At 52.5% G+C, this 21,578-nt stretch overlaps 1 long non-coding RNA gene across 1 annotated transcript in view; it reads left to right on the top strand.

The window, feature by feature from the left end:
- The window catches only part of LOC133350930 (uncharacterized), a 119,382-nt gene extending 98,451 nt beyond the window's left edge, over positions 1-20,931 (top strand). Inside the window, exons 4-5 of the long non-coding RNA XR_009756122.1 lie at positions 15,419-15,504; positions 19,471-20,931. This is a non-coding gene — a long non-coding RNA (uncharacterized LOC133350930). The remainder of the gene's footprint in view (positions 1-15,418; positions 15,505-19,470) is intronic.
- The last annotated feature ends 647 nt before the right edge of the window (positions 20,932-21,578 follow it).

The following is a 21,578-nucleotide window of genomic DNA, read 5'->3' as shown; positions in this document are numbered from 1 at the left end:
TTGTGGTTCAGTGCCGTTCTCCTTCGGCGAACCTCCGATTAGCACGGTTGACTACGTACGGTGCGAAAGATGTTCAACGCACGTACGTACTCGCCAAGATGCTCGGCGAGCGTGCAAGAGGCGGCTAAAAACAATCTCCGGAGGAAGCCCTCCCTCCAGCAGCGGCACGAGCAAAGCAAATTTGCAGAACCGCACCCCCCATCTTTCATGGCATCCCCGTACCGCGCCGGCGTCGTTCGACATCAAAACCGTCGCGCCGCTCTCGATCGCGAGCCTTGCTTCCCGTGTTCGCTGTCGTCACAGGGGAGGGAAGTGATGGATCTCTTGACACATTCCTGAGCTCCTGGAAGTAGGATGAACGAGCGAGCGTGCGAGCGAGCGAGCAAGAGAGCGAGCGGGCGTGTCAGCCGGGGGAAGTTGATGGAAACGCTGTTAACCAAGAACTAAAGAGTCGCCGGGGGGAGCAGATGACTCTGTTGAGTCCCAGTCGATTTGTCTTCGGGCCGTGTGTCTCCCGACTGTCAGAATTCATATTTCCTAAGCCCGCGTGACGATAACATCAAAGCGCGAGTCCTGAGAACCAGTGTACGCCGGCGCGGCTTCCACGTGCTTTATAGCCCCGAAGAAAGCCGGGCTACTGCGAAGCGAAGTGCGCGGCTGAGTAGTTATTATAATAATTCGTTTAGTCAAATTACAGTTCTTTGTCAGTCTGTTGCTGGAGGAAGGAAGGCAGGAACTCGCCCTGCCGTGTCGGCTCTGGCCATTGTTTACGACCTACTTCACCGCGTTGGGGTCGGCGTGTCTTGGTGCTGGTGAAAGGGGGGTGGCCCAGGACCGATTCAGATATTACTCGCCACTTTAAGGTCGCCACGGCAGAGAGTCGAACACGGGTCACCGGGCCCAGGAGTGCAGGAAGCTGTTGTTGTTGGACTGATGTGCCTCTAATCGGAAGTTAAGGAGGTCGGAGCTTGGCAAGTACTTGTATGGGAAACTGGCTGGGAATACAAGGTGTTTTCAGGGCTTGCACGGTGAGGTGGCCAATAGTTGGCGGTGCCTTAATGGGTCGCCGAATTCATCAGTGCGGAGCGTGGAGGTTTGACATTGTTTAGGAAGCTCGCTTTGCAAGGTGGATTTTCTCCGGGTTCTTCGGTTTCCTGCCGTCACGAAGCCGAACCGCTCCTCGATGCAATCGGCCAAACATCCCAACCGGTAATGCGACCCAAAGCCCAAAAAGAATCGCGTGGCTCGGCGTGGCTTTTCCCGAGTAAACAAACCACGTTATTGTGATTAATATTACGTATTATTATTACTGACCACCCACGCCAGATGTGCAGGGTTGACGCACGAAAAGGCAACGGGAGATGCCAGCAAACGGCGGGTCAGCGGTGCGAGGTTTGTCGCGCGGAGTGACTAAAACCCATCCTGACCGTGGACATATGGCCGTGGCCCGGAGGTGATGCCATCCGAAAAAAAAACAAAAAAACCTAACTGAACAAAGCGCGGGCATCGTGGGTTTGATTAACCAGTTGTGACTGCGACCGGAGGAAGCCGCGGCTCAGCAGCGCATAACCGTATTGCGTTTCGCGCGCGGCCCCACTCTTTGCTGCGCTCGCTGTTTATTGATATAATTAATAACAACGACGCTCATAATTCGTCTTTGTAGTGAAAGTAAAAGTACCGCTGCTTGACGTCAAGAGCCTGGGCACCGGGCCCTGTAAACCGGCGCACGGACGCTACTCTCGGAGCCAAGTTCGCCAGCTGCAAGCGAAACAGAAATGGCAATGTTCCGTAACAAAACAAACGCACGAGCGGTGACGCAGCGGTTCATGCGATGCACTGTAAACTTGGAGTGCCGAGTTCGATTCCCAGCCGTGGCCAACATCGGTGGTGAGCAGGGGCCCTCCCGTGTGTCTGTGGGTCGCTCCGCGCATTTGCGTCGTCCCGCGCGCGATATCCCACATCTTGCTGCCACGCACTGCCGGGGAACTTCTTCAGCGAAGTTCTGGGTGAAGCTCCCCAATGTGTGTGGACGTCATCTCGAGCAACACGAGCAGCACAGCCATGAAAACTCGTGCGGTGGGATTAGTGGGAAGTGATATCGGAAACTCGTTCTGGGCCCGCTCCACTTTCACCAGCCTACACTGACCGGCGTGGTGAGGCGTGGTCAAACAACCACCCATGGTCGACACTGCTTTGGAAGGCCTGCATCCAGCAGTGCAGTGGTTTGAGGAAGGCTAAAAAATATGAGTCGAACCGTCAAATAAAAATTTAAATCTGTGAACGATGCGACAAACTCATCGCAACGGAAAAATGATGCAGGCCAGAAAAACGGTACGTTTCAAACGACGCACAGACGTGCGTGCAAAATCACTCTCGGCCTTTGTGCGTCGTGCAAGAAACCCATCGGTTAATTCCTGAAGAATTGCATTGTGGTCCTCCCGTCTTTTGGGGTCACAATTTTGGACACATGACCCAAGTCGCGTGCTCGTGTGTGCAAGCCCATCTCAAACGGTTTGCAAATATGGCACCGAAGAGAAGTGCTTCCCGACCTTAAGAATAAATTACAAATTGCGCCCTCTCCCCTCCTCCAGGCTCCCTACTGAATGGGACGGCGGGGCCCCCTAACTATAAGCAACCCCCCCCCCACACCTGTCGGATGGTACCGCTGCATTGGCAGTGTCCCACGCAAACGGTTACTTCGTGTCGTACGAGTCTCTGTAATGGGCCTGGGTTTAGTTTCAGAAATATATATATAATAAATATATATATATAAAACGGAAATTAACAGCGTTAATCAGAGGTCGCCCGGCTACCCGTACCCGGACGGGTATCGGGTAGGGTACGGGTATCGGGTACCTGATTGCGACCTCTGGGATGAAGCCATGTTGCAGACGCGCGTGGGTTGATTCTAGGAACTTGAATTGTGAGAAAGAGACAAGACGTTGGGAAATGAGTGACAAACGGTGACTCACCAGTGACTCACGGCCTACCCGTACCTGGCCGCACCAGGGTCGCAAATGGGTACCCGTACCCAGCCGGGTACGGGTAGCCGGGTATCGGGTAGGGTACGGGTATCGGGTACCCGATTGCGACCTCTGCCATTAATTGACGAACGGGAAGAACGTGTACGTAAAAGTACGAGCAAAGGAGGAACGCCACGACGTGCGGGGCTGCCGAGGCCGACATTACGTAACAGCTCTTGAGAGACGCGTGGATCGCGGTGCAGCGTAGCTGCCCCGGCGCGCGCGCGCACTTGCGGTCTCTCTCCCGTGGTCGGGTCGTCACGGGCCCCAGAGAGCCACACGCTGCATTCCGAACGGTCAGTTCTCGCTCAGCTGATGTTCCAGTGGCATTGTCGTTGGTGGTGAGACCGCTCGCTTTCTCGTTGCCCCCCGCGCCCCCACCCCCCCGCCGCAACGAGCTGGCTGAATGAACACAATCATTATTATCTTCTTGGTTCTTTCGGTAAAGTCACGTAGAAGGGAAATAATAAAATAATACAAATACAACAATATAAATTCTCACGTTTCTTTCGACCGAAAGAACCAAGAATATGAATTCCTGCAGTCACGAAAGCTTTAAATAAAAAAATATAAAAAATATTATGTTAATACGTAGAGGCCTAAGTACAGTTTATCCCCCCCACCTCCGCCGAAATGACCTGATCAGCGTCGGATGTCAGAAACCAAGCAGGGCTTGCAGCCCGGCTTGCACCTGGATGGGAAGGCTGCTTCGGAACCCTGGGTGTTGTAGGCTATGAAGCTGTGAGGTGACAAAACTATGGCAGTGCAGCAGTGGATTTCTTGAATGCATCTGTATGGAGTTCTTGAGTATCGCCACCGCCTCACGTGCGCGGTGGGTTTTCGCTGGGTAACCACGGTTTGCTCTCACCCCAAACGCCGTTGACGAATGAAACCGGTTACAAAACATCTCAATGTAATCTATATACATGATTGAGGCTTTCCTGGATGCATCAATATCGTAATCTCCAATGGTCGACATGATCCAGTTGCGTAACGCCACATTTTTTTTACGCTTCATGTCGGGGATCAGGGAACAATCGCTGTTGGAACAAAGTGTTGCTCGATTTAGTCAGCCTGAAGGGGGGGGCGGGCGGGGGGGGGATGATGGGCTGATATCCAACCCTCAGGCGGAATTTAAACTATTGACCTGCAGATTGTGCGTCAGGCAATCTGCCACTGCTAGTGAACATCGGTATTAAGTTACAAGTTCTCAAATTAAATAAAAAATATATGCAGGAATGCTGTCTCCTCTGGCCTTGAAGGAGGCCAATCCGACAAAAAAACATTTTATTTTTTCTCCCTTTATCAGCAACTGACAAGAAGAGAAATTTCGCGCGTAAATATTTTCGGCACACGCGTCATTAAAACGCTGTACTGAATTCCTCTGCATTTAATCGGCTTGGCGTTTAACATTCTGGTCGCCGTCGAGGTGGCCAGGTGGGTCAAGAGGTCGGAGTGCTGAGCTGGCAGAATCTGAGCACCTGGGTTTGAATCCCAGGCCCACCGCTCGTGGTTATACCGGACTCTTAACCGTACGGTAGCGACTTGGGTGTCCTCAGCTCCGTCACGGATGACCGCGCGGGAATTTGTTTCCGCACCTCACGCGATTACGATCGCAGCTCGGAGAAATCAAAATATCGGTTTGACCGTCGCGCGACGAGCATTACTCGCTGTGACAGGGCGGAGAGGGGGGGGAGGCTGCCCACTTCGTTGTAGACAAGAGGCTACGTCTTGAACAAACTCGAGCGTTGCCCCCTCCCCTCCAGCCTCTTGTTCCTCTCGACATTCCAATTGACGCGACGCCAATCAGGCCAACGTGTTGGGCAAGCGGAGTTTGAAAGCGACGACGTCGACGACGACGTCGAAATGTCAAGCGCAGAAAAGAGCTGCTGTCGTCACCGCCTCTCGACTTTGCGCGTCTGCCCACGGACGGACGGGCGGGCAAGCGGGTGGGCAGGCGGGCAGCTGGGCAGGTGGGCAGGCGGGCAGCTGGGCAGGTGGGCAGGCGGGCAGGCAGGCAGGTGGGCAGGTGGGCAGGCGGGCAGGTGGGCAGGCATCTCGTGCGGTCCCTGCGGGTGCCGGTTCCCCGGGCATCGCCGAACCGCGCGGACACCAATGAGGTTGAATGCGGCGGCGACGATGCAGCAGCAGCGGGGAAGATGCCCACTCCCTCCCCGCTCCCCACTCTGTGCATATCGCGGCACGGGTGGAGGTGGAAGGCGGTGGGGGGGGGGCTAAAAACATCGGGCTTTAACGGCCACCCCTAACGCACCGTGCTGACGTGTGTTGTCGCCGCATTCACGGTATATTCCTATTAAATATGTACACTTCCTGGCTGTCACTTGAGCGATGGCAGCTTCTCAATGTGGCAATAAAACTTTTTAAACATCGCACGCGGCATGTTTTATTTAGGGAACTCTTCCCCCAGGAGCGGCAACCGAGCGTCTCCCCCCCCCCCCCCCCCCGACGAGGGGTCCATTAACCCCGTCCTCGCCGGACGCCGCGGTCCCACAGGGAAACCCCCCCTCCTCCCTATCCCCCTCCCCCATCTGTTAGATCCCCTCCCTGCGTCCCTGCCCCCACCGCCCCCCCCTGCCCCCCCCTTGCCCCCACCCCGCATCCTTCCGTCCCGCCGCTCGCAGTCACAACCGACGCGCTCACCTCGGGAGGCACGAACCTGAATTTTAGAAGAAACAAACAAAAAACGGCACAGGGCAACGCAATGCGACGGCATCGGCACCGTGGCCGCATCCTTGAGACGCTGTACAGACGTAGTCGATGTTTGTGTTACGGAGATAGGCAGTCAGTCTTAGGCAGAGGGCGGGTGGAAGGAACATTTTGAGGGTGGAACTGAAGAGAATCGGGGAAATCTTTGGGTCACTCTGTGAGTCTTTATGCGAGTCTGTGGGTCTCTTATGCGAGTCTGTGGGTCTCTTATGCGAGTCTATGGATCTCTACGTGGGTCTGTGTGTTTCTGTAAGTCTATGGGTTTTCTGGGAGTCCGTGGGTTTTTACGTAAGTGGGATTCTGTGTGAGTCCGTGGGTCTCCCTTAGTCTGTGGGTCTTTACGTGAGTCTGTAATTTTCTGTGCGACTCTGTACAGTACAATACAACGTGGATTTAAGTGGCATCTACATGTGACCGCTTCTAAAGATGCTTATTGTCATTTGAAAAAGAGCATCAAATGTCGCCATTTAATTGAGTGATGTTACCTATTCCCCTGAAATGTCATAGTTTGCGTTGGTACTTGTTGTCATCCTTTGGCCTGGGTCAGGGGTCAGCTACTTCCGGAGCCGCATGCGGCTTTTTAAAGACCGCTTCGTGACGTTATTTATTAAGGACCACCGTTTCTCGTATTCACACTGAATTGCGGCTAATATATAGTTTTTGTGTATCGAATTCGATAACAAAAAAATGTCTATGCTCTTTTTTATTATTCCCGGCCCCTGGTCTAGGGTCAGCCTTTCAAAAGAGAGACGTAGTCTCCACCGATGGAGGGCGCATGCTTGGGAGGACATCTGTGATGCGGACAGAGCTACGGCATCGAAGCCCGTGTGCATGTACCACATGTGCCTGTCACGTCGCAAGCCCATGAGAGATGGCGATGGCTTGCGGTGGCGAGATGTTAACTACCTCGCCTGGTATGCAGGTGGTCGTGGGTTCCATCCCGACCCTGGAACCTGTATATTTGGAGTTTGCATTTTTCCCTTGGCCACGTGAATTTTTCTCTGGTTTTCTCCGGGTTTTTCCTCCACATTTAGAATCAACGTGCGTTTTGTTGAACTATCATTTGTGGCTATATGGCTGAAAAAAAAGCCATGTAGCTCAAGTGGGTCTTACCTGGTTTAATTTATTCTTGGTTCTTTCGGTAAAGTCACGTAGAAGGGAAATAAAAAAATAAAAAAACATTATAAAATACAATTCTCACGACGTTTCAGCCACAACGCAAGCAGCCGTCCTCAGGTGAAGAAGAGGTCTGTCGGAAAGACAGCGTCTGAATGGCCGTTGTTTTATTTTTATTATTTTATTATTTCCCTTCTACGTGACGAAACGTCGTGAGAATTGTATTTTATTATGTTTTATTTTTATTATTTTATTATTTCCCTTCTACGTGACTTTACCGAAAGATCCAAGAAGTTGAATCCCTGCAGTCACGAAAGCTTAAAATCGAAATTTAAATCTGGTTTAATTTATTTTGTTGCGGAGGACCTTCAACCAGCAGTGGATCGATCATGGCTGGTAATGGTCAAATAAGAGTCCCCCGACTACCACTGCTACTTTAGCTGCCTTCCACTCTTTTAAATTCCACAGCGCACACAAACGCGCGTGCGCTCGTACTACGTACGCAGCCCGGCGTCATCGGCACGTCCCTCCCTCATCCTCCCGCTATTCCTGAGCCGTTACCCCATGTGGCCCGGGTTGGGCTGCGAGGGTTAACGAGAGGGGGGGGAGGGGGGGTGGTGGTGTGGGGTCCTCTAATGGAATGCCGGTCACATGTCGCTCGGCGCGGCCGGTGGGCTGAGTTTGAACGCTGAAGTGTCCCGGCGTGTTGCGCACGCTCGTGTGCGGCTTGCGCTCAGCGGGGCCGAGCGACGGAGCTGAAGGTGTCGGTCACTGGCAGAGCGGTGTGAGGGTGGGGGGCGGGGAGAGCTCTGGGGTGTGCGAGCGGAGAGCGCGCGAGGATGATGGCAGCGCGATTGATTTATCACGCACGCGTGCGCGCGCGCGCTCGCGAACTCACGTTCCCAAGTTATGCACACGCTGGTGCAGTTGAAAGAAAATGTTTTTTTTTTCATCACTCCCCATCACAACCCCTCCCACCCATTTACAAAAAAAACTCACGTGTTTCCACTTGTAATAACACGATTAGAGTGTGTTCTGAAGCAACCCTTAACCCTAATGATGATATCACTGTGTTCAGCGGGCGGTGTTGGGTGCGAGTCGCTGGTTAGTCTACAGTGCACGCACCGCGTGTGTGTCCCGCGTGCGTTGTGTGCGCTGCGTTGCGTGCGTGCGTTGCATTGCTCGCGACAGAGTGAGCCAAGTTGACGCGAACACTCACGCAACCCCCCGCGAGTTGCACATTACTGAAGTATCTCCTCTACCAACAGCGCTTGCCCCGCACATACGATTAGCGCAGTTGGCTTACGTACGGTGTGAAAGAAGTTCAACGTACATGCAGGCCCCCGCCATGAAGTATTTGACCTAATGTGTGATATGTTTTTCAGGTTTCAGATTTTATTTATTTCAGGGCCCAACATGCTGCTGGCCTCTTATTATTTCACGGGCACTCTGCGGCAGCCGAGATATTATAGAGTACAGATGTTAGCTTGCAATCACCGTGACATAGCTCGCGATACAAACAGCAAGTATCGGTATATGCTTTACCTGTTACAGGAATAGGGAACCGGTAGAAAATGCTAAAATAAGACGAAGAAACACTATGGTGGTTAACTGGATTTACTTACCATAGGACTGCCCACTTAGCTAACCCTCAATCCAGACCAGCTCGCTCCCCAACAGTTGTGAGAACGCGGCATTGCTAACTTCTTTGTGATTGAGAACGAGAGGATTACACCTACAACGGAACGTTTGTATTTGTTTGAACATTATATGCTACGCGAGGGTAACTTTGACTGTTGTCGTTCTTTAAAAAAAAAATAACAGTGGCATGCCATGTGGAGCATAAGCCAAGGGGAGTGTTGACGCACGGATCTGAACGTTGGGGATCTCAGGGGTCACGTGACTTGACGGGGTCACAAATGAAGAGACGCGGAGCAGGAAGGTTGAGAGTGGTGGTGGTACCCATCCTGGACCTCCGATTCGCGTGGTTGGTGACGTATGGTGCGAAAGAGGCTCAACAGACGTACACACATAGAAAGAGGTGAGTTGAGGTGGCGAACCAGGGATGTAATGGACTGGCGGAGTGGACGGGGAGATGATAGCCTGGGACAAGGGGTGAGTGGAGAGAGATGGACCGGGAAATCGGATCCCCGTGTGAGTCGGAATAAACCCAGGATGAAGAAGATGGTGGCATGCCAACTGAAATGTATTTATTCAAGTTTTGTGTTGGGGTACAGCTTAATCTGGCTGCAACGTTTAATGTGCGGCTACGAGCGATGCGAGCGACGTTTAAGTGGCGGGCATTGCGAACGGCGAGATTGAAACACATTCGTAAGCTTTTTCCTATTTTCGCGGAGCGACGACCTGTCGCAGCGTTGCCCCGTGAGGAGTTGTCTCTCTCGTTCCATCGTCTCTGCTTTTGTTCTCGTTCTGACGACGTCGCCACAACGGAGGCTCTCGGGACGATCGACGCTGCCCCGTTTTATTGCGGACGAAAAGAAACACGGACACTCGTTTTTGTGTCCTGTGGCCCCCACGTTTTGTTTTGCATGTGTCGGTCGGTCGGGGAGCGGTGGCGTAACGGTTAGCGCCAATGCGCCAACGAACCCGGCGACCCGAGTTCGATTCCCGCTCACGGATATCAACACCAGTGACGATTATCTGAACAGGTCCTCGGCGACTCAGCCTCAAATGAGTACCTGGTGCGGTGTGTAAACATCGCCACTGGGGAGACAAAGGCGGCCGGGCGTGGCGTTGGCCACCCACCCCCCTCTCGTGTGCCGTGCCGGCCTTCATAGGTGCTCGCAAAGGCTACACGGGGCATCTTTGTCTTTGTTGCGGTGATAGAACGCAACAGCGAGGCAGATGAGAGCGAGGGAGCGGCACTGAATTGCGATCAGCTTCAGTGTGAGGACGCAATGCCCCTTCTCGGGCACTGGCAGGGGAGCTGCCCGAGAGGGCGCATCCAATCGAGAGAGAGAGACGCTACAAGAACGGGCGGGGAGAACATGAGCAGGGAGGCAGGTTGGCTCGAGCAGTGACTCAACGCTACGCTAGTTATTAGACTTGTAGCAATAGCAACATGCACACACACAGTAGCAACATATACACACGCACAAAATAGCAACATGCACACACGCGCACACACAAATTAGTCTCCCACAGCAGCAAAGTTAACGGGAATCTCGCCGTATTTTGCCACGCCGGAAATTGGATTTATGGTCACGATTTTCAGTGTGCGGCGATCGGCGCGTTGCCCCGAAGCATGGCGATGACCGGCGGCGAGTGCCCATTGCCGATGGGAAAACTGTGCAATGCACCAATTTGCACATGGGTTCATACGGGGGGGGGGGGGGGGGGCTATTTCTCCAGCATTGATAACGAGCGAACAATTGTAGCTCAACGTTAAGTGAGGAAGTCAACAGTGGGTTGTCGTACGAAGAGGCTTAGCTGCCCCCTCCCCCTTCAATTAGGAATGTACAACGACGCTGGCTCGGGGCTGTGAAGAAGAAACGCGCGCCGCAAGATCAGCGCTCGAATTTGAGCAAGAAATCACTTTGACCTTCTTGCGCTACTTTTTTGGCGCGACGAGTCCGGGTCAGTGCCTGATGCAGGTGTCTTGAAGCCGTCCCCATGTGTCGGGATCGCAGAATTACGTGTCTGAAGGGGGGCAGAGATGACTCTCGCGTGCGTTTTTGGGGGTTCTTCTCTTGACAAGCCGGAGCAATGCAGATTGCCCGAGCGCCGTAACAACTTTAATCGCTCGTTTATTCTTTTGCGATCGACGCGCGCGCTCACCGCGATAAATTTTACCGTCAACTTTATTCCCTCTCGTTCGCCTTCTTCTCCTTGTTCTTCTTCTTCGCCATAAAAATTAAGCGCAAATAAAATGTAAGCAAATGATAATGGTGATAAAAAAATAAACTCTACGCGGTTGCACTCCCTGCCGCGCGTTTATGACCGACGCCGCGCGCTGCCAAGTCTTCGGGTGCGCTTCTGCGGCCGTCTGGAACGCTCTTCCGCCCGATGTTAGGAAGCCGCTGGAGCTGTGCACTTTTAAATCATCGAGATTGGCAAGCTCGTTTCTTTACAACTACTATTTACGCGATCTCACCCAAAAACTTCTATTATGGATGATACTGGTCGCGAAAGCCTGCTACGTGTTAAACTGCTTTTTGTGTTTAGTTTGTGATCCTTCCCCCCCCGCCCACCGCACCTCCGATTATCACGGTTGGCTACGTACGGTGCGATAGAAGTCAACTTCTCGCGGGAGCAACGGAGCTGCTTCTTACTGCACCATTCGTCAGACTAAGCTATTTTTACTTTACCAAGTAATGCCCACTGAGCTATGTAGCTCTTTTTCAGGAGCGACCTGGACACAAATGAATGTTAGCTCCACGAAGTGGCTCATCACGTGCACATTTATAGCAGGACAAGTACTCCAAAAACGCACTTTGATTCTAAATGTGGAGGGAAGAACCGGAGGACCCGGAGAAAAATCCACACGGCCACGGGGAGACAGAGACGTGAAAACTCCAAATATACAGCAGCAGGCGTCAGGGTCGGGATCGAACCCACGACCTCCTGCATAGCAAGCAGGATAGTTAACATCCCGTCATAACGGCTGCTGGAGCTGCCGGCGCTTGATAAATTAATCGATGATGTTTCATCACAGCGGGTTATTGATACCGAGCCCTGTGTACGCATTCCATGTACGGTAGCAAATTTGTGAGGAATCTGTTGATAAAAAAACAACCGCCCTCGGTGACCCCCACGGTAGTGCCCCCCCCCCTGCTCCCACCCCCCCACCCCTCCCACCGTGTCCCGAGGGAGCCAGATCGCGCAAGTTGCGGCCGCTGCCACAGCGGGCGTTTTCGCCGAACTTCCGAGCTCGTGTGTATATTTACAACAACGGGCGAAAAATCTCCCAACGACCAGATACCGAGTCTGGTGCAAATTAGGCTCATTTATACAAAGCTATCCTGTTTTGATATCCAGTTACGGGGGCTGTTACGGCGCGATGCCTGTGGTTGGTGCCCGGGCTCTGCTGGTTGCGGAGGGCCACCCACAGACACCGCTCCCCCGCCCCCCCCCCCCCACCACCGCTTTGCCGTCGCTGTTGTGTTTTATTTTATATTCTCGGCCTTTGTTTTTTTTACTTTCAACGGCAGCCTTCATTTGCAATTCTCCACCGAGTTATGAATCCCAGCCTTGGGAATTCTCGTTTTGGAATGCGGGCTGGACAGAACACGTCCACGGCGCAGTAAATTCCCAGCGATTACCGGGGGGAGGGGCAGTGAGGGACGAGAACGGGCATTGTGGGAGGGGGGGGGGCGGTTGTGAGTGTGGGGGGCACGCGCAGGCCAGAGAGATGGCAGCCAGGTCACTCCGCCGTGGCGCCACTGTGGGAAGAAAATACACGAGGGATTCCAAACGAAAAATGGACTTCCGCGTGAAGACACCCTGACACGTTCACGCGTGTGACTATGCGTCGATTGGTCGATTGCAATGGATTTTGACGCTCGTTGTCGGTTGGATTGCACGCGTTGGAAATAGATTCGTCACGATCGGTGTAAATGATGACCGCCGCCCCCCTCACGGGTTTCCGGGCTGTAACGCGCGTTGTTCGGCACCTTGTCCGACGTTTCAGTCCACGTGTGGGGAGCTTCTTTAGGGAGCTCAAGTCAGTTAGCGGCGTGCAAGCTGTCGGCAAACGGTGTTCCGACGTTACATTTGGGCTCACGTAGCAAAGCCAACCCCGTAAGAGAGACAAAAGAATAGAAGAAGCAATATTAATGGTACAGCAAAAAAATTTGACGATAATTATTTTACTTGAACGGAGACGACGCTTAGAGTCGCTGGGAGCTCAACGTATCGCGTGCTTACCAACCGTAACCGAGCCCTGTGAAGATATTCTGAGAGTGAGGTAGCAACGGATAGATATGCGCCAATCCAATGGTCATCATCGCTGTTACATAGAAGCCACACTTGCGTATGCTCTCTAATCCGTACATTCCTCTCCCTGTCTCTGTGCAATTCCAAGCCCGCACCTCGGCTGAGTTGGTCCAAATCCTGAACTTCATAGGATAAAAAAAAGTATGAATCCTTGCAGTCACGAAAGCTTCAAATCTAGAATTCATAGGATTGTAGGAATATATGATTTAATTGTATGGGATTGTTGATGTAAGGTGTATCCTGTACTCTAGTGGTTAGTGCCTTTGGCCACGCTTCTTTCAGCTTCGGTACGTACGCAGGAGACCAGCAGCCCTCAGGGGGTTGCGATGCACGAAAACAGCTCGCGAGAAATTTCGAAAACGTTACTCGGCGAGGAAAAGATGAAAGGAAATTGAACGCACGCACTCACCTGACGGTGGTGGTGGGAGGGATGGGGGGCTGTGTAAATCATCATCGGAGGCTGGCTGCGTGCAGCACTCGGGGTTAACCCATGACCCCCGCCACGGGTACTCAGCTTGCCACAAAAAACCGCGTGCCTGCGTGACGCGAGGCGGCGTGGGCCCCTTAGCGACGCACAACGGCGGGCTCACCAATATATTTATTTTTTTACACGCCGAGCTAATTGGGCAGGTTGGGGCGGTCCACGCATCCGGGTGTCATCGCGCACCCTGGCGGTTGCGGTGCCGACCGGCTACGCGGTTGGCGACGAGGGTCCCTGATGGAATCAACGGAATGGAGTCCCCCGTCTGCTTTCCGCACCTCCGATGAGCACAAGTTGCTACGTAGGGTGTGAAAGAAGTTCAACGTACGTACATACAATGCCTTTCCTCTCGTAGCCCGGCATCTCGTACGCTGGCAACTTCCCCTATCTCACTTTGCTTGAGCTGGACACGGCTACGGAGGTCAATCCAAGCCTCCCTTAATGTCCACGCGTGGCCCTCTGGGTTAGGCCACACGCTGATAATGTCACGACTGCGAACCACCACTGCCGGCATTGTCACGAGCTGAAGATGCCCGCCGTGGTGAAATCTTGCGTAATGCCACCATGCAAGGCCGGTTGTGATAGCTCGCGGGGATTACATTACGAGCAGCAGAGGGCAATGCAGCGCACTCGAGTGTTGTACTTTACCTCTACGCTCCTCGCCTTCGTCAACTCACGCTGACCAGCGTGGTGAAGTATGTTCCAAAGCCCGCCCCCACGACCTGCACGGTGTGGGGAGGCCCGCGACCAGTGGTAGGTCGACAGCGTCTTCACTCGACTCGTGAAGCAGTGCGCGGCGAAAGCTTCTGGGGCGAAGAAAAGCTCAACGGTGCGGCCCAACCCGACGGAGCCGCAGGTGCATTACGAGCGGCTGCGAAAACCATTGCGGCCACCCCAGCCGCCGTCACGGCACGGCCCCGACCGCGGGTGAAATTAGTTACGTTTCCTGTGATTTAGCGACGCGGTGCACTCGAATTAGCACTCGCTCGCTCGCTCTCTCAGCTGCCGAGCACTGCACGGCCTTCGGCGTGCAGAGTTGACGTGGGCGGCGCCCGGGGAGATGCGACTGTTTGCAGCGTGCGCTCGCGGGAGCGTGCCACGCGTCCACGCGCACCCGACCGGCGCACGAGAGGAGACGCGCGAATTAGCACGCGCGATGACGGTGGTGGTGATGATGGTAGATATGATGATGGTGGTGATGGTGGTGGTGGTGATGGTGGTAGTCATGATGATGGTGGTTATGATGATGGTGATGATGGTGGTGGTGGTGGTGGTGATGGTAGTGATGGTGGTGATGATGGTGGTTGTGATGATGATGGTGGTGGTGATGATGGTGGTGGTGGGGATGGTGGTGGTGGTGATGATAGTAGTGATGGTAATAGTGATGATAATGGTGGTGATGATGATGGTGGTGGTGATGGCGGTGGTGATGATGGTGGGGATGATAATGGTGATGATGATAATGATGGTGGTGGTAATGATGATAGTGGTGGTGGTGGTGCGGCGGGGGGGGTAAACACTGGGGATGAGGACCAAGTGGAGAACTGTGCCACACCACCACCATTGTCAAAGACTGTGGCCATTAGTGCAAGGGGGGAGGCCCTCTGAGCTTGTTGACCAATGCATGGAGAGGTGTATACCGACGTGTATCTTACTCACCCGTCTTTTTTGTTGTAATAAACAGTTACAGCCAGCAAAAAAATGTGCTATGCACATGCACGTGCAGTGGTACGTTCACACCCACAACTTGCACGGGGCCTTGCCAGATTTGTATCAGCTCCAGTGTCTAACTTCATAGGAGGTGACTTGCTTAGTTCATTGATGATTGGGATCGTATCTTTGTACTAAGTGTTTAGTGCAAGACCTAAAGCAGTGTAGAATTTTCGGCTTGAACCTGCTCCGTGAGGAAAACCAATTGAACTGGGCGCTGGAATGTTTGCGCGCCAAGATTTGAACGTTTTTGATTTGTGCAAAATGTCAGCTCCTCTAGCCCTTCAGAAAACGTGCTTCTCTGAGGGCATGTGTTACTCATTTGGTCAATGATCTACATGCATGAAAAGCTTCAAACACAAAAAAACAATTTGCGTGTTGGTGGCCAATGTCCCCTTTCCGTCAGAATCCTGGCAAAATCCCGCCGACGCGTCTCCATCGCCACCGACGCCGGCACAAACCGCCACGGCGCTGCATCCCGGCTGATTTTCGGTAAGACGTAAATCTCACCCGCGGTGTTGTTTGTACTGCACGCATAAGCCACGCATACGTTGAGCAAGAGAGAGCGGGCGAGAGAGCGTGTGTGTGTGTGCGCGTGTGTGTGTGTACGTACCAAAATATTTTTGAAATGTTGTATGAACTGTGGCGGCTGGGGGCCCCCACCAGCCAATCTCACTGGCGAGGGGGTGGCAGGACGGGAGGGTGGGGTGAGTTTGTGTGGGGGGGGGAGCAACTCGAGGCCCCCTTAGACCGCATCTTGGAAACAAACCGCAGTTGATTGAAATGCCCCGGCCCTAACCTGCAGGCAGGTTTTTCTGTGGTAGTTGCAAGCGGCGGCAGTGGCGGCTGCGGCAGCAGTGGCGGTGAGAAGGGGCTCGCTTGACGAATGGCCCAGAGAGCCGGGGGAAGGGGGGATAGGAGCGGGGGGTGGTTTAATGTTTCCCGGCGAAGTATGCCGTTTTGTCGTACTAAAAGCGCGATTGCACGACTGGGACCGCCAATAAACGTGCTCGCAGCAAAAAAAAAAAAACATAAAATAACAAACTGCGGCCGCCCCGGCTAATTTACGAGGCGGGATGAGAGCGGCATGAGAGCGGCACTTGCGCCCGCCCGCGCTTGTCAAGGGACCCGCGCGGCGCACGCAGCCAAATTGATGCTGGCGCGTTATGGCACAATGATGAGTAATTCCACTGCGAGCGAGAGAGAGGAGAAAAAAAATATAACGCCTCGAGATGAAATTTCTAAGTTTGTTTTTAAATGGTCAGGGACCCGATGATTGGTTTGTGGCTTCCCAACAGGGCTCTTAAATATTAATTTAGGTGTTGTGGTTCTTCTGGAATAACTTCGGCTAAATTGGCCGGGCGCGTTGTAAAAACGCGTTACCCTGAAAAAAAAAAAGTGACAGCTGAAAGGAGGCGGGGAAAATATGGGGGGGAAAATGTTTAATAAAGTGTGCGTGCCTTCATAATCACTTTGGCTGAAACAAACGACTTTCAAGCATAAAAATAAAAGGTAAAAAAAAATATCGAAATCAAGAGTGATTACAGCGTTAAAAATCCGAGAAATTAAATTAGAAAGGAGATGCTCATAAGCCAGACTTAAATCGTGGACGTGCGGCAATGCTTCTCGTGTCCATTTCACCGTTTAGATGACCCCCTCCACGCTTTAAGCCCGCGATAAACCAGATATAGACACGTTCTAACGTGCATACACTTGGTCTATCCCAGGGGATAACGCACTTACGGGCACGACAAATACACCTTGGAGAATGTTCATGCAGCGAACAACCAAACGTACGCCCTCAAATCCCGGACTTATAAGTCGCTTTACACTCGCGGATGTAGAGTCAGCGGCAGCCCCCAGCCCGCTTTGTTTAGCGCACACTATCCGAAGGGCTTGCCTCCTCGCGGTGCTATATCGCCGTCACTGGCTCCTCCGCAATAGCGCTTACGCTATGTCTAGCGCCGACACTGTTTCGCCGGCTCGCGCGGTTAGCATTGTTCCCGTAACCTTACCCCCCTCCCCCCGCCCATTTTCCCAGTGCCCCCAAGCGCCGCTAAAACTTTAACAGTGAGGCTCTAAAATGCCGTGGCGCAGACGTGCCAGCGCCGAGCCCCCTACGGTTTGTCAGATCCCCGCCCCCCCAGCACGAGCCGAGCCTCGGACTGCAGACTGGGAGCAAGTGTGCGTGCGACTGAGCTGGGGGGTAAAAACAAATAATGCAACTATTCAACAATATTTTCTTTTACCAGGTGAGGCCCCACTGAGCTCTGTGTAGATTATTATTTTTAAATCGAAAGCAGACCTGACCAACACACACATGTGATAGCTCAATGAAGTGGCTTATCACGTGGAAATTTATAGCGGACAAATGCTCTTCGGTGCACGTCGATTCTAAATGTGGAGGGAAAAACCGGAGGACCCGAACAAAAATCCACGTGACCACAGGAAGAGAGAGACACACAAACTCCAAATATACGGCAGGCGTCAGGGTCGGGATCGAACCCACAATCTCCTGTGCACCAAGCGAGGTAATTAACATCTCGCCACCGCAGCCACCTAGCACGGTGCAGGAATGTACACGTACAGAGCCGTCTTGCGTCCATCCGCTGTTGGATGAGGCACTCAGCACACACGCCGTGAAGCTGGAGCGTACGTCTCCCCGGTGATCGGCGCGTGTTGGCAAAGGCGGGGAGCGTAGGCGTTGGAGCGCAGTGCGGTCCAACAACGGACAACAAACAACAAACTCGCTGCACTGCCGCCTCCAGCCTGCAACTGCAGGCCCGCATGCCGTCTACTGCAGCCTGTGCTGTGCACGGGTGTACGCGCATTCAAGAGCTTGCCGAGCCCAGCCACGCTTAAGCTTCCGAGATCTGACGAGATCGGGTCATTTAGCCATTTGCGGAACGCTGCGTGAAAAAGAAAAAGAAAAAAACACCTCCCACACGTGCAGGTGATACCTGTGCGTGCATTTTAATGCCACACATTCGCTCAAATCATTTGCATAACTTAGCAACAAAACTGACAAAAGCACACACGGGAAAGATCATCGAGGACAAAGACCCGCGCACCCCGGCGCATCCGTCATTTTAAAAGCTAAGGTCGTCCGCTGTCCCAATAAAGCTTTATTGGGCAAATCGCATAATAACGGGTATTTAATGCCCGCAAGAATCACTTACATTCACTTAGATTCCGTTTTTTTTTACTGACTGTATGAAATGGCGGGGGATGACTCCCACGCGCGCACCCCTTGCTGAGACCGATCCAGTTTATTGAGGCCTTAATGGCGCGATGGACGCACCGCCGCATTCACGGCTGCCCCCCCCCCCCTCTCCCCACCGCCATCGCCTCCCCCACGCACCGCGGCCACCACCGCCGGCCGCCCCCAAGCGACGGCGAGGCCATTACTGGCCAGCGGGGCCTTGCGTGCGTCCGCTCGCGCGCGCGCGTCCCATCGGAAAGGGAATTTAATTACTCGAGCTCATCATAATCGCCGCTCGCCACGATTAGCTTCCCACCCGCGCTCCTCGCTGAACGGGAGGAAATCGCCGCGCCCGCCGCAAATGAACGCGGGAATTTAATGGTCGTTTAGCTCTTTATGTGTTTACATTTGAGCGCGATATCGCCGCTGATATATTAACGAAATGCCAGATTTGCCGCGGGGGGTGCGAACCGTCCCAACCGCTGTGAGCCAATATTTGAAAGGTTGGAACCGGGTCAGTGATCCCGGCACACTGCCGCGTAAACGTGTTTATTTTCGACTCTCAAATGCAAATTTCCAAATAGATTTTTTTTTATCTGTCACTTCTTGCGGGGAAATTAAACACAACTGGGGGCTTCATTCGCATGTCCTTAACCCCTACGATGCAAGCAGCCAATTGAAGGGGGCTTCCTATTGGCAAACCGCTGGCTGTGCGAACATTTTTCTTGAGCGAATTTGCTCCTCGAAAAATGATTCTGCCATTACTAGATTTTTTGAAGAGTAATTTTCCACCAGGGGAGTGGAGGGTTTTTAACCTCCTCGAATCACACTCCCCGGGAGTGCTATGAGCATTTTTAGGGCCCAGCAGGTATCGTCAATGGGCCATGAACCGTCATTTGAGCTGTTCACTCGTCTCCTGTGCCGGCATCTTAGCGGCCGCACTTCGGGTTTTGTTATAATCAGGGCCTTCACTCAAGGGAGCTCCAGAGAGCCCCTCAAGAGCGTACATAGCCTACGCTTCCACGCTGGCCAAACGTCTTGCAACAGCTGGAAATACCGACACTTTACCCCACCGCACACGATCTGCCAGTCGACTACGAGCGGCTCCTGGGTGGGAACTTGCACCGTAGTTTTGACTGCTTTCAAAATAGGCTTTGAGCAGCCACATGTGTGGACGTCGAAATTTGCGTCGTCCACCGTATCTCTCCGTGCCGCTGTCACCAAGCACTACAGCTCACGGTGGAACTCTCCCACAGCGGCAGAGCGACTCACAACCTCATCCTCCTCGTCGTCCTCGTCGTCCTCTGTACATCGAGGAGCAGGAGACCATGGATACTGCGAGGCATCGTCTCTCCGTTGCAGCCCCCGCCGTCTGGAACGCCATCCTGCTGCACATCGACCTACGCTGACTTTGGAGAGACGTTTAAAGGCCAACCTCTTTCTTCAATGCCCCACCTCTTATTTAAAGGTCCTCACCTCTTAAAGGCTCAACCTCTTTCTTAAAGGTCCACCTCTTTATATTCTTGGTTCTTTCGGGTAAAGTCGCGTAGAAGGGAAATAATAAAATAATGAAACATATTTCCCTTCTACGTGACTTTACCGAAAGAACCAAGAACATGAATCCCTGCAGTCACGAAAGCTTTAAATGAAATCCCACCTCTTTCTTAAAGGCCTACCTCTATCTTAAAGGCCCCGCCTCTTAAAGGTCCACGTTTTTCTTAAATTGCCCCACTTCTTTCTTAAATTGCTCCACCTCTTTCTTAAAGGTTCACGTCTTTCTTAAAGGCCCCGCCTATTTTACCTGGCTTTCAAGCAACACTGCTCCTTGGCTCCATGACCCAAGAGTTGCGGTCACTTTTGTCCGAGAGATATTGTGTGCGTTTATAATTTGCATTCCTATTACATACTACGTAACACAATTTTTGTTCCTGGATAGTAAGTGTTATTTCGTAATTGCTTATGCCTAAAAAGTATAGAAAATGGCTATTATTCCCCACAAACTTTGCTTTTGTGACCAGGACAGTGATATTTTGAAATGTACCTATTTTTTTATGAGAAAACTGGCGAATTTATGTCACATAAAGTCAGAAAAAAACAACATATGAATCAAAATTTACATGTATTTATACTGAATTAAAACAAAAATGACGACAAAAGATTTAGAAGTGAGTAGTTTTTCGAGATTTACGATTATACTGTAAATACCTTTCACGAATCAGCCCCCCAAATGTAGTTTCCCATCATGTTCTCGTTATACTGTCCTTGGTAGCAGCGTTCAAAGTCCAGTATATCCTGGTGGAAGCACTCGCCTTGCTCCTCCGAGTATGCTCCCATGTTCTTGAATTTATCAAGATGAGCATCAAGGATATGGACTTTGAGAGACATCTTGCAGCCCATTGTGCCGTAATTCTTCACCAGTCTCAACCAGCTCCACATCGTTTTCGACCTCGTGATTGCCCAGGAAGCCACGAACCACTGCGACAAAGCTGTCCCAAGCCACTTTCTCCTTACTAGTGAGCTTCTTGGGAAATTCATTGCACTCCAGGATCTTCTTTATCTGTGATCCGACAAAGACACCGGCTTTGACCTTTGCCTAAGACAGCTTAGGGAAGAAGTATTGAAGGTACTTGAAGGCTGCCGACTCCTTATCTACAGTTCTGACAAATTGTTTCACAAGGCCCAATTTGATGTGCAGTGGTGGCATCAACACCTTCCAGGGGTCCACCAGTGGCTCCCACTTGGCGTTGTTCCTTCCCACAGAGAACTCGGTCCGCTGTGGCCGGTCCTGCCTGTGGTAGTGCGCCTTTGTGTCCCTGCTGTCCCAAAGGCAAAGATAGCAGGGAAACGTGGTGAAAACCGCCTTGGAGACCCATCAGGAATGCCACCATTTTGAAGTCTCTGATGACCTCCCAGCTGTACTCATCATACTTCAAGGCGTCCATCAAAAGGTCTTGATGCTGTTGTAATCCTCTTTGAGGTGCACCGAGTGAGCCAGGGGAAGAGACGGGTACTTGTTACCATTATGGAGCAGCACGGCTTTGAGGCTCCTGGATGAGCTGTCAATGAAGAGGCGCCACTCATTATGGTTACAGGTGACTCAGATTGCCTCGAACAGACTGGTCACATTGTGGCAGAAGCAGAGCCCATCTCGACGGGTGAAGAAGCTGCAAAAAGGTTGGTGACGCTTCCTCTGATCTGCGACTTGCACACTTTTATCCAACAAGTTCCACTGCTTGAGCCTAGATATCAAAAGATCGGCATTGGACCATGCAGAAGTAGCAGTTGCTTGAGTGGTCAGTTGGTTGCCGCCAAATTCTTGGGAATTGCGAACTTCATGGCTCTCTTTTCCCATCTGTACCATCCT

Source organism: Lethenteron reissneri, chromosome 35 (genome assembly GCF_015708825.2).
Source record: "Lethenteron reissneri isolate LAM-NWPU_2019-01 chromosome 35, ASM1570882v1, whole genome shotgun sequence".
Taxonomy (NCBI): Eukaryota; Metazoa; Chordata; class Hyperoartia; order Petromyzontiformes; family Petromyzontidae; genus Lethenteron; species Lethenteron reissneri.
This window is presented reverse-complemented; position numbering and strand designations above follow the sequence as displayed.